Source organism: Lepisosteus platostomus, chromosome 23 (genome assembly GCF_059453375.1).
Source record: "Lepisosteus platostomus isolate fLepPlt1 chromosome 23, fLepPlt1.hap1, whole genome shotgun sequence".
In the NCBI taxonomy this organism is placed as follows: Eukaryota; Metazoa; Chordata; class Actinopteri; order Semionotiformes; family Lepisosteidae; genus Lepisosteus; species Lepisosteus platostomus.
Window position 1 is genome coordinate 278,465 of NC_142633.1, and position 11,727 is coordinate 290,191.

Below are 11,727 nucleotides of genomic sequence, written 5' to 3' on the forward strand. Positions count from 1 at the left end.
TCACTTACTCCTGACACTTAGGAATGCAGTCCAGATGTCCATCTGGCACTCCCTAGACAGATAGGCGCCAATGGATGACCATTGATCATGATAGCCAGGCTTAGCTAAGTGTATCCCCCTTTGGGAGCTGTCCCTTATCAAAAGAAAACATCTTTAAATCAGCCTGCATGAATAGTTTCTCTGTGGCTGCACCACAGAGATGAACAGAAAGATGAGGCCTCATTTGGGAAAGCACAGCACCACTTAATTCTGTCTTATTAACAAGCATTGCCGCTACATATCCCCCCTTTTTGAAGGTCACGAGGTCCTGAGGCATTGTTGCCTTCAAAACAAAACAGAGTTAAGTGATGTCCCTTGTCCTTAGAACATTACCTTAAATGTCCACATTACTCCTCGAGAATTCATACTGGAACCACCATTGGATACAAACATTATGAATTACATCTGGAGTATGTATAAACAAGGTAGGAGACATCATCTCAGTCTAGGAATTACACATCAGGAAGTTCACTGTCAATATCTGATACCTCTGTGGTAGATATTTGGGGAGAAGTCACTTCCTTTCTTTTGACATGCTACCTTTGACTCATTCATGCTACCCGGAGTACATCTTGATGTGAGAGTACAGCATTCAGATTACACTGTCAGTCATGATCCAGCTTCCCAGCAGCAGTGTTACAATAACATCGGTTCCTGTTCCCAGCCCCCCCGATAAACCACGACACCTGTGTTGGGTATCTGCTAGGGTGGTTTGTAGGTTTGTTCCATTAAAGCAAACTAACTACCTGTACCTCTTCAGGGCTTACTGTTTCTTGGATTTCTATCCAATTCAATAGTGTGGAACCTGAAGGCATCCATGACCTCAAGTTTGGTCTTATATTGTGTGGTTCCAGACCGTACAGTGTTAAGTCACCAAGCTGTACTATGGCCTCCTCGGGAACTTACAGGAAAACTGTTTGATTAGGTAGCTGCATTGCGGTAGCTGTATCATGCCTGTCACAAGTCATAGTGACAGTTAAATGTGAGGTGTTGACCAGCCATTTACGTCCCACCTGCTCTTCATGGGGTCCATTAACCTCCCTCTGCTCGTTAGTAGCTTTACACCATTCATTGGTGAATCATTTAGACACAGCCATTGGATAGCTTTGGTAGCCATACCCATCTCAAGATTTGGAACCAAATTCAATCTTGGATTGCCTTCTGGGTGAGCTATGAGCGATGGGGTTAATGTCACATACTCCTCTACTGAGAAGAGTGGAATCAAGTGGGTTGGGAATTGTGCCATGGTTAGACTGGCTACAGTGGCACTAAACTCCGTGAAAATCCGTAAGGCTGCAGGGCCTGATGGGATACCACCTCGCATCCTGAGGACATGTGCAGCCCAGCTGACCACAGTGTTTACGGACATCTTTAACTCCTCCCTGTCACAGTCCATGGTCCCCACCTGCTTTAAAAAAACCACTATTGTTCCAACCCCCAAAAAGACAAAAGTGACATGCCTGAATGATTACCGCCCAGTAGCATTAACATCTGTGGTGATGAAATGCCTGGAGAAGCTGGTGTTGTCACACATCAACTCCTCCATCACAGAGTCCCTGGACCCCTTGCAGTTCGCCTACCAGAACAACAGATCAGTGGATGATGCTGTCTCCCTGGCTCTGCATACAGCCTTGGAACACCTGGACACTAAGAACTCATATGTGAGAATGCTGTTTGTGGACTACAGTTCAGCATTCAATTCCATCATACCCAGTCAACTGGTGACAAAGCTCAGGGGATTAGGTCTGTGCAACTCTGTCTGCAACTGGCTGCTGGACTTTCTTATCGAGAGACCACAGGTGGTGCGGATAGGCAATAAAACACCAACACCACTCACCCTGAGCACTGGAACCCCACAAGGCTGCTGTCTGAGTCCAAGGTTGTACTCCCTATTTACTCACGACTGCACAGCAAGACACAGCAACAACCACATCATTAAGTTTGCCGATGACACCACTATAATAGGACTGATCAGTGATGATGACGAGTCCACTTACAGGGATGAAGTTGTACAACTGCTTAGGTGGTGTCATAGCAATAACCTGGACTTGAACATAAAGAAAACGAAAGAGCTAATAGTGGACTTTCGGAGACACAGGCCACACACTCACAGCCCACTCAGTATTGATGGAACGGAAGTGGAAACAGTCACCAGCTTTAGGTTTTTGGGAATTCACATCTCTAAAGATCTAACCTGGACTGTGAACACTGACTCTATCATGAAGAAGGCTCAGCAGCGCCTTTATTTCTTGAGGTGCCTCAAGCGATGGGGGATGCCAATACATGTGTTGGTGAACTTCTACCGCTGCACCATCGAGAGCGTCCTCACCAACGGGATCACCGTGTGGTATGGCAACACCTCTTCGCGAGAAAGAAAGGCACTGCAGAGAATGGTCAATATGGCCCAGAAGATCATTGGCTGCCGTCTCACCGAGATTAAACAGCTCTATGAGGACCGCTGCCGTGGTAGAATTCTGGCCATCACAGAGGACAGTCACCCCACTCTTCACCCCACTGCCCTCAGGCAAGAGATATAAGAGCATACGGACACTGACCACTAGATTCTTCAATAGCTTCTACCCACAAGCAGTGAGACTGGCGAACACATTTAGCCATCCCCCTCGGACCACACCTACACCATCACCATCTACCTCTTTATGATTTCTTATCTATTGCACATTTCCAGTCATTGTTTACACGTCTGTTTTGTTTACATTCAAACTGTCTACATGTTTACTTGCACATTGTCTATTGTTTGTACATTGTCTTGATGCACTGTTTGCACTTTGTCTTGTTTTTTACACTTGTTTTACAATTGAGAGACTTTCTGTTAGTAAGAATTCCATTGTACCAGTACCGGTTACATATGGCAATAAAGTTCAAGTTCAAGTTCAAGTTCAACTCCCTTAACAGGTCTTGTGTCAACATTCTGGCCTGTTGCACACAAGCATAAACCCACTGTATAACACCAACAATCATGTCCACTGGTTGGGGAATAAGGTTTAACCCTGTTGCATAGGAAATTGCCTGTAGGGTTTTCCCTAAGCTTTCCAACTTTTGCTGCTGTTGATACAGTCTGTCACTACCCTCTGGCATCTTTGACACCTGCCTTCTTGGGGCAGTCAGGGTGAGAGTGCCAGTAGCACACAAACCTACCAGAAAAAGCAAACGTGCAACAGTGGCGGCACCAATCAGTCCTCCCAAAAGTCTTTTCGGGTGGCTGATCCCAGTCATCTCCTTCTGAGTGACTGTCGCCTTTCTAAGCTGGCGCAGCGTGTACATGGTGTCTTTCTCAGTATGCCATGTGGCATCTTGGGCACCAACATCCTGGAAATCTGGGGAGATCTGACACAGCTGTTGATGCTGCTCCTCCTTTTCCAGGGCATCTGCTTTTTCGATTTGTTCATGCCTGTGCTCTAGGAGCCCTGCAGGGGGCGGTGCAGCGGTGGAGCATGCCTGACCCTCGGCTGAGTGGTCATCTGGAGCACCTGAGTGCACACCTCCTGATTGAGGAATCCCTCTATCAGCATGTTTACAGTCATTCGCTGGGGGTAGGTGTAGGACACCTGCTCGCTCCCCCCTTCCCTCGCTAGGGGTTCAGGGAGCTGCCCCAGCACTGGGATAGCTAGTTCACTGTCTTTGAACTTACTATCACCCACCAGGCCCATGTCAGTGCAGGCGGGGATTCTGACACCCCTCTTTGCGATGTCCTGCACTGGCAGACGGGTGACTTGACCATCCAGCTCCAGTCTGGCTGAACCACTGTTGGTCAGACTCAGACTGACAGACTGAGCCGGTGGCTGTGAGAAAACCGGCTCGGCTTTCATTCCCTGTCCCTTCCTGGGGACTGGGTGTGTTGGCAACCCTGCCGTTGTGGCAGGAACAATCAGGTCAGTCTCACTCACTACCTGGTTGTTGTGAGAAATAATGTTACCTGACTGCAGGTTCCCTGGGTCACAGCAGAGGGAATCGGCATCTGGGATCAGGTGTGTCCACAGCGCAGTAGTCTCAGTGTCCAGCTGGACCTCCTGTCTAACCTGTGAATGTTGCACCAGGGGCACCTGGCGGTGGCCCCGTGACAGCTGCTCAACCAGATCCTCACTAATAGAGGACCTCTCAGGGCTAAGGGTGAGGGTTACATCACCAACCTGCTCTCCTGCCATCTGGATCCCTTCCACCACTGCAGGGTGGTGTTCCTGACCCCTCTTGGGTGCCAGGGTGCACAGGGAAAGCTCCTTTTCATCGCCAGGTAGGGAGATCTGCTCCTCTTTAGGGATGTAAAAGAGGTGTGCTTTACCTGGTGGATCAGGCAACTGCTTGGAGCACCGCTCCTGTGGCAGGGAGGCTGTTGGGACCTCAGCCGGGACACGACTTCCCTGTATATTCGGGGAACAAGAAAATATTTTTATTTCTTGTCCAGAGGGAACAAAAGGAAACTCCGAATGGGCTTCTGTGTTCGGTGGGCACTGTGTGAGCACAGTCTGCCTCTTGGCCCCCCTTTCCTTCTGTACAGAAGGCTTAGGAGCCTTGACCTGTTTCCACACTTTGCCTTTCTGGTGATCCACCAAAGGTTCCACTCTAAGTCGCATGCCCTTTTCTTTTTCTACCCGTTTGAGCTTGCCGTGTGACATCAAACACCTTTCAACCTCAGTGTCAATCAGTGTCTCAATGTGTAAGACATCTCCCATGGCAGCCTTGAGGTAAAAGCTTCCTGCTTTTCCTCTGTGTTTTACTGCCTGCTCTGTGACTTCAGGGGTGGAGTCAGCACTCGCTTGGGAGTGACTGACCTCATCCAGGCAGGAACCCTTCCGCTCAATCAGATAGACTGAGGGAGGGAGAGGGGGCGGGTCTCCGCCTCCTCCAGTGGAGAGTATCAGCTCATTCACGCTTCCGGCAGCCTTGGGGAGCGGTTGTCCCTGTCCTAATAAAGCTTGTTCAAGCCTAGCCAGCCTGTGCTCCTTCGAGCAGGAGGGAGTTAACCCTGCTGGCTCTGACGGCGAACACAGTCGCTTTAGCAGCTTTTTGCTCAGAGCGACTTTGGACATCATACTCCCAGGCTTTCTGCATGAATCTCTTAATATCAGTCATTTTCATGGTCTGTGCATCTGTATGCATTAAGATCATTTTTCTGACTGATGGGTGGAGATTGGCAATGAATAAACCCTTGAAATGTGTGTTCTCTTCGCAACCCTCATCATTTCGTCCTGCAAAATAAGTTCGTCTAAGACTCTCATAATATTCGCGAGGGGACTCTGCTCTCTCGTGCTTAATGTTAAGGGCGGCGGCTATCGCGGCAGTCGGGTCAATAAACGCACTGTATTCCTCGATAAGTGCTTGAGACAGCTGTTCAAAGTCATTACAGACTTCTTTCATCTGCCTAGCCATCCACTCATGTACAGCTCCGCTGGTAGTTTTCCTGACCAGAAACACTTACTCCTGTTCTGTGGCGTTTGGCAGGTACTGCAGGGTATACCTGAGGTCCTGAATATAACTCTCGATATTATTCTCTGACACTACAGGGTCAAATCTCTCTATGTCCTTTGCTAGCTCTCTCAGAGAATGGAGATTTATTCTAGCTTCTCCGCTGACGGAGATATGACGGAGATCGTGGTCAGACCTGTCGCTGCTAGAGAGAGTGCTTAATAGCGACTCGAATTCAGACCTTTTAGCAACCATCGTTAAACTTAAAGAGTATTACTTTTAAGTATGAAATCACAGTTTTACCACAGAAAACCACAAGATCAAGTATGCAATCAACAATGTAGATCACAAAAGATCACAAAACAATCAAGCACTGCTTAAAGAGCAAGGGGAACTTTTTTCCTTTCGGCTTTCAGCACACTGTATTGTCGTGTATGAAACCCGCAGCGTTTTATATTGAATTATTCCGCTTGGTTGACTCATTTCAGTCTTACCAGCCCATGTCAGGGATGCCAATAAAAATGTAGTGTGCTCTTTGAAGGCACCAGTTCTGTAGGGTTTGGGCATTTACTGGGACAATTATTATTTGTAGCAGTAAATCACAAAATGATTATTTTGATGGCCTTAGAATCCAACCATGCGATATAACTCCAACAACGCACACACACACACGAGTACTAATACACGAGGATACATTTATTAATACATAAAATATGCATATAAACCTAACCGATCTTATCGTGAGGGTTATCAGAATACAAAAGATATATATTCATTCAGTTACGAAGAGTTACATATATCAAGAGGACATACATTCAGTATATCATTCATTTAGACCATTTCATAATTGAACTTGGTTACAACTTCTACATTAGATACTCAAAACAAGTACATAACTCTTAGGAATTAAATTGATATCAACTGGTTGGGATAACAATTGAATTCTCGAGCAGTAATGCAGTGAAGTTGAATACTCATCCAATCTCTGGGGATTCAGATCTCCTGCGGGCTCTCTGGCTCCGTGCCAGGCTGTGCTGTGCAGCTTGCGACGGTGCACTGCTGATGCTCACTGACCGGCTAGTTAGTGTTGGCTTTAACTAGCAAAGTTTGCGCACAGGAGAAAAGATGACTGTGGGTCCCAGCAAGTCAGGAAGAGGACTGGTTCATTCCTGATGATGAGCTAGTTCTGAATAGTGATTCAGCTGTCCACAGTTCCAACCTGTTCACGAGGCTTGCTGCTGATGCTTACCTCGGGTGGATCCTCTGGTTACTCTCTGGCAACCTCCACTCTAGACTCTTAGAACGAAGGAAAGTTCTGGCACTCGGACACACTGGCCGTTCCGTGGTTGTCCGGGCTGAGTCTCAGGATGGTCAGGAGGCGCGCTGCGAGAATGTCCTGCCCTTGGGAGCCTTCTGCTCCTGGGCCATCCTGCCCTGGAATTCTCCTTTGAATTCCCTTTAGAAAAGTCCACAGAATTCTCCACTACAGGCTCTCTGTGTTGCCTGTTTTTACCTGGAGGAACTTCAGCTTGTTGATTGGGTGAAAGTTCCATGGGTATCAGAGTCCCACGTGGGTTACTCTCCCCTACCAGTCCCTGATTGGTTGATCAAGGTGAGATATGAGTCACTTACTCCTGACACTTAGGAATGCAGTCCAGATGTCCATCTGGCACTCCCTAGACAGATAGGCGCCAATGGATGACCATTGATCATGATAGCCAGGCTTAGCTAAGTGCATCCCCCTTTGGGAGCTGTCTCTTATCAAAAGAAAACATCTTTAAATCAGCCTGCATGAATAGTTTCTCTGTGGCTGCACCACAGAGATGAACAGAGAGATGAGGCCTCATTTGGGAAAGCACAGCAACACTTAATTCTGTCTTATTAATAAGCATTGCCGCTACACTCTGCTATCCTCCTTGGAGGATTTTTCTATTCACCATCAGGACATAACAATGGATTCGGTTAAGAGCCAAGGCGGCGGGATATGCTTCATGGTAAACAATTCCTGGTGCACAGATGTGAAGCTTATTTCAACATCATGCTCTATAAATCTTGAACATCTGACAATAAAATGTCACCCTTTCTATCTAACGAGGGAGTTAAAATAGGTTGTTCTCACAGTGGTGTATCTTCCGCCATAGGCAAATTTCACAAAGGCACTGGATGAACTACACTGTCATCTTAACAGACAGGAGAATACACATCCTAAGGGGACATTCATCATAGTCGGTGATTTCAATGGTGCGAACTTGAACAAAACAATGCCTAATCTACATCAACACATCAACTGCCGATGCGTGGAACAAGCACATTGGACAATGTTTACACTCCCCTCCGGGATGGTTACAAAGCCCTCCCCTGACCTTCGTTTGGCAAATCCAATCACGCCACCATTCTGCTACTTCCCATTCACAAGCAGAAGCTTAAACAAGAGAGGCCAGTGTTAAGAACCATTCAACGTTGGTTGGATGAATCGGATTGTATATTAAGTCACTGTTTTGCTACCACTGACTGGCAGATCTTCGTGGAAGCTGCCAGAAATAATATCAATGTGTATGCGGACTATGTTACTGGCTACATCAACAAATGCATTGAAGACGTGCCTGCCAGGATTACTGTTCGCACAGTACCCAAATAAAAAACTGTGGGCAAAGGGCAGATACGTGCCAAACTTAAAGCTAGGACAGCTGCTTTCAATTCTGGCGATATGGATAGATACAAAAACTCAAGATACGACCTCAGGAAAGCCATCAAAACAGCTAAATACATCCATAGAGTTAAATTAGAGTCATATTATCACGGCTGCAACACAAAGAACATGTGGAGTGGTATACAGACCACCATTACAGACTACAAAACGCAACCCAGCTATATCACACAACAGCCTGCCTCTCTCCCGGGTGAGATAAATTCATTCTATGCTCGGTCTGAGGTCAGTAACACAGATCCAGCCAGGAGGATTCCAGAAGAGGGAAACAAACATAACCAGAGCGGATGTATGTAATGTTTTTAAAATGACCAACCTACACAAGGCTCCTGGCCCTGATTTTATCCCTGGCCATGTTCTGAAGGCATGTGCAGACCAGCTGGCAGATGTCTTCTCGGACATATTCAATCTTTCTGTAGCTAAGTCTATAGTTCCTTCCTACTTTAAGAATTCAATTCACCTTTATTGTCATTAAACTTACACTGGTGCATAGTATAATGAAAAGTGTTTCTCATTAGTCACTCAGGTGCAGAATATAAATAGGACAGAAGATAAGACAATAGACAGTAACACAATAGCAATAACAGTAACATGTAATAACATAACATAAATAACATGTAATCAAGTAATCAAAACTGTGCAAAATCCGCAAACAGAGAAAATTTAACAGGAGAAAAACAGTGCAAGGTAATTCTTGGAACAGTGCAAAAATAGTATGGTTAAAAATAGTATGGTTAATTAATAAATATTAAATATTATTATGCCCGTTAAAGTTTTACTGGGCTATCGAGGGGACAGTAAAATTACGGCTTACATGTGTGTGTAGTGGTGTAGGAGTACAGTCGTTGTAGGTACAGGAAGATGTTAGGAGAGATAATAATATGGTGGGAGGGAGTGGGGGTGTCACCAACTTGACAGCTCTGGGGAAGAAGCTATTTTGGAGTCTAGTTGTGTACGACTGGAGTGACTGGAACCTTCTGCCAGATGGTAGGGGAACAAACAAGTTATGACTGGGGTGAGTGGGGTCAGACATAATTTTGGTGGCTTTTTTCAGACTCCTAGTGTTGTATATTTCCTGGATAGATGGTAAGGCACTACTGATAATGTGTTGGGCAGTTTTGACCACCCACTGTAGTGCCTTACGGTCGGATGCGGTGCAGTTGCCGTACCAGACTGTGATGCAGCTGGTCAGTATGCTCTCCACTGTACATCTGTAGAAGTTGGTGAGGATCAGTGGATGTAGGTGTATTTTCTTCAGCCTTCTCAGGAAGTACAGCCGATGTTGTGCCTTCTTGATGAGACTGGAGGTGTTCAGTGTCCATGTAAGGTCCTTAGAGATTTGAACACCTAGGAATTTGAAGTTATTCACTATCTCCACCACAGACCCTTCTATGTAGATAGGGAATGAACTTTTCCTTGTCTTCTGAAGTCAACAATCAGCTCTTTGGTTTTGCTGATGTTGAGACATAGGTTGTTGGTTCGGTACCAGTCTGCAAGTTGTTTTATCTCCTCCCTGTAGGCAGTCTCATCATTGTCAGTGATCAGGCCCACGACTCTGGTATCTTCAGCATACTTGATGATGGTGTTTGTGCTGAACTTAGCAGTACAGTCGTGGGTGAACAGGGAGTAAAGCAGTGGGCTGAGCACAGTCTTGAGGGGCACCGGTGTTAAGGGTGAGTGTGTTGGAGATGAGGTTGCCAATCCTGACAGTCTGGGGTCTGCTGGTGAGGAAGTCTAGGATCCAGCTGCAGAGGGTTGTATCTAAACCTAGAGCCCTGAGTTTGGTAGAAAGTTTTATGGGTATGATGGTGTTAAATGCTGAGCTAAAGTCAATGAACAGTATAGGTGTTCCTTTTATCCAGGTGGGTTAGTGTGGTGTGTAAAGCTATAGAGATTGCATCCTCTGTGGAGCGGTTTGTGCGATAGGCAAACTGGAGAGGATCGAGTGTTTTTGGAATGCTGGCTTTAATGTGCGGAATAAGTAGTTTTTCAAAGCACTTCATTATGATGGGGGTGAGTGCAATAGGGCGGTAGTCGTTTAGGCATGTGGGGGCTGATTTTTTCGGTACTAGCACGATGGTGGTCGTCTTGAAGCAGCTAGGTACAGTGGCCTGGGCCAAGGACATGTTGAAGATGTCGGTACAGACATCAGCTATCTGCCAGGCACATGTTCTGAGTACCAGGCCAGGGATACCATCAGGTCCAGCAGCTTTATGTGTGTCCACTCTACTTAGTGATTTCCACACATCTAGCTTGGATAGTGTGGGGGGTGGGGTGGTAGGGGAGTCAGTGGTCCAGGTGGTTGGTTCAGGGTTTTGAGTTTCGAAGCGTGCGTGGAAGGTGTTAAGCTTGATTGGAAGAGAGGGGTCAGTAGCGCTTACAGGGCTTGTTTTGCTCTTGTAGCTTGTGATCGTATTTATGTCTTGCCACATGCATCGTGGGTTAGTGTTGGTGTTGTAGTGGTGTTTTATTTGGGATTTGAACTGTTTCTTGGCAGATTTTATGCCAGCTCTTAATTTTTTCCTAGCCCCTCTCAGTTCTTCCTCATTACCAGATTTGAAGGCTGCATCAAAGGCTTTGAGCAGGGAGCGGATCTCAGTGTTCATCCAAGGTTTTTGATTTGGGAGTTTGCGTATCTACATTTGCTGATGTAGCTAGTGACTGCTGATGCATACATATCAATATCGGTGTGGGATCCATGGGAGGCTGCATCTTTGAACACACTCCAGTCTGTGCACTCAAAACAGTCCTGAAACATTGATTCTGCCTCTTTGGTCCATGTTTTTACAGTTATAACTGGAGCCTTGGTGCGTTTGAGAAGTCGTCTGTATTGCTGGGAGTAGGAACAGGGAGATGTGGTCAGATTGTCCAAGAGGGGGTTGAGGTACTGCTTTGTAAGCACCGGGTACATTAGTATAAACAAGGTCAAGTGTGTTGTTTCCCCTGGTGGGGCAGTCAACGTGTTGGTTGTAGCTAGGCAGGACTGATTTCAGATTTCCCTGATTAAAATTGACTGCAATAATAAAAACACCATCAGGGTGTGCTGATTCTTGTTTACTAATAGCTTTGGACAGCGTTTTGACTGCTTCCTTAGCATTAGCGTTAGGAGGTATGTATACAGCAGTAATAATGACCGACGTGAATTCCCTAGGTAGGTAGAAGGGTCTGCATTTTACCATTAAATATTCTAAGTCGGGTGAGCAGTGGATCGCGATTTCTGTAGTATCTCTGCACCATGCTTGGTTGACATAAATACACAGACCTCCTCCTTTATTTTTACCAGAGGCGGCTGTTCTGTCCGATATGTTGTTGTGAAGCCACGTTTCCGTAAACACAAGAGTGCAGCAGTCTTTTATTTCCTGGCGAGTAGTGAGCCTGAGTTTTATTTCGTCCAGTTTGTTGTCTAGGGACCGTACGTTAGCGAGGAACAGGCTGGGTATAGGTGGTCTGTTCCGCTGTTCTTTTAGTCTTATTTGCAGTCCGGCTCTCTTACCGCGTTTCTGTTTGCGCTCGCACCGCTTGCGCCGTCTCCTCTCCCGGCAGTCACGGTCAGGTGGCTC